The sequence below is a fragment of the Elephantulus edwardii genome, unplaced genomic scaffold (genome assembly GCF_000299155.1).
Source record: "Elephantulus edwardii isolate Elephantulus edwardi_28Jun2011 unplaced genomic scaffold, EleEdw1.0 scaffold00021, whole genome shotgun sequence".
NCBI classification, from domain to species: Eukaryota; Metazoa; Chordata; class Mammalia; order Macroscelidea; family Macroscelididae; genus Elephantulus; species Elephantulus edwardii.
The window spans coordinates 1,303,153-1,304,947 of NW_006399771.1; positions in this window are offsets into that span (position 1 = coordinate 1,303,153).

A 1,795-nucleotide genomic window follows, 5' to 3' on the forward strand; every position below is an offset into this window, starting at 1 on the left:
AAAATAATAATAATAATAATAAACCACAAAAATCCTTGCCACTGGACCTACAGGCAGCATCATGATAGAGGGAGAAAAGATTGAAATTGTCAGTGATTTCATTTTCCTTGCATCCACAGTCAATACTCTTCTTAGTAGCAGAAGTCAAGAAGTCAAGATGTATTGACTTGCATTGATGCCTTGTGTAATCTGCATTGGGAAATCTGCTGTCAAGGACTTCTCCAAAGCACTAAAACGTAAGGATGACAGTTTAAAGACTGATGTTCACCAGATCCAAGCTGTGATAGTTTCAGTTTTTTGTTGAAAATAAGAAAATTGGACAATGAATAAGGAAGACTTAAGAAGAATTGATGCCTTTGAATTGTGGTGTTGGTGAAGAGTCCCATGGACTGCCAAAAGAACAAACAAATCTATCTAGGGGGATGTGCAACCAGGGTGCTCCTTAGAAATAAGGATGGTGAAACTTTATCTCACATACTTTGGACATGTTGTCAGGAGTCACCAGTCCTTGGAAAAAGACATCATGCTGAGAAAGGTACATCGACACAGTGACTAACAATAGGCTCAAGCATGGCGGCAATAGAGAGGATGACTCAGGATAAGGCAAGGCTTAGATCTGTTGTTCATAAGGTTGCCAAGAGTCCTAGTCAGCTCGATGACACCTAACAACAAAACTACAGCAACAGCAGCAGCAGCTGTGATGTCCCATAATACCATGGCCTTAGTCCTCTAAACCCAAATTCAAGAGTGTGCATAAGCTGACTCAGCAGCTACTCTTTCTTTTGTTGTTGTAAATGCAAAATCATACAACTTTGGTCAGCTCAACCCTTTACATAGGTATATAACTTATTGACAGGAATTAGAAACATTCCATTAAAATGGTAGTTTGATTAATTTTTCTGTTTATCTACATTATCCTACAATCAGAAACTGTACAAAAGATGTACACTCATGAAACTAATTGACTATAAAGCAGTAAAGCACTTTTTTCAGGTGTGTATTCCATATGCATTTGACATTTTTATTTTATTTTATTATTTTGTGTGTGTGTACTGTCAAATTGGATCTGACTGGTACAGGAGGAGATGGCCCCTCCTTCTCCGGCAGAGCATCTGGTGGATTTGAACCGCATATCTCTGGGATTGCAGTGCAGCTTCTTGCCACTAGGCCACCAGAGCTCCCCTGCATTTGACATTTAACAGAGGAGAAATAAGTGTCAGAATCTATGCATGATTGGATTAACATTTGGGCAAAGTTATCAACAGCTTTAATAGGGATTTTGGGGAAGTTTTTGGACCTCAACAGTTGTTTAAAGACTTCCCCACAGTTCTGAGCATATTCTCAGCACTCTGAGGATAGGATTTTAGAGGAAAGTCTGTTAACGGAGAGCTTGTAGATTGAACCACAGAATTTGGTTACCAGAAGATAAGTGAAAGAAAGGATTTAAATAGACCTTTAAGAGGAAAAAACAGACAGAAAGAGTATTTTGTAGAGGTTTTTTGTTTTTTTTTTAAAATTTGTTAAGTGGGAAAATCCCTCAATGTCTTTTTTTCAAGGACACATCTTTAGACATTAAGTCAGAAGAGCCTACTAGACTTTAACATTTGACATCAGTTCTCAGAGGCAATGACATTGAACTTCCTAATAGATGTCCTCCTGAGAGAGTATTGAAGTGTTGCATTTATATTTTAAAAAGATAATTTTACATTCTATCCTGAAGTACAATGTTATAGAATATTGTCCATATACATAAAAAGAAGACCTGTTAATGTGATTGTTATTTAGATACACGCTC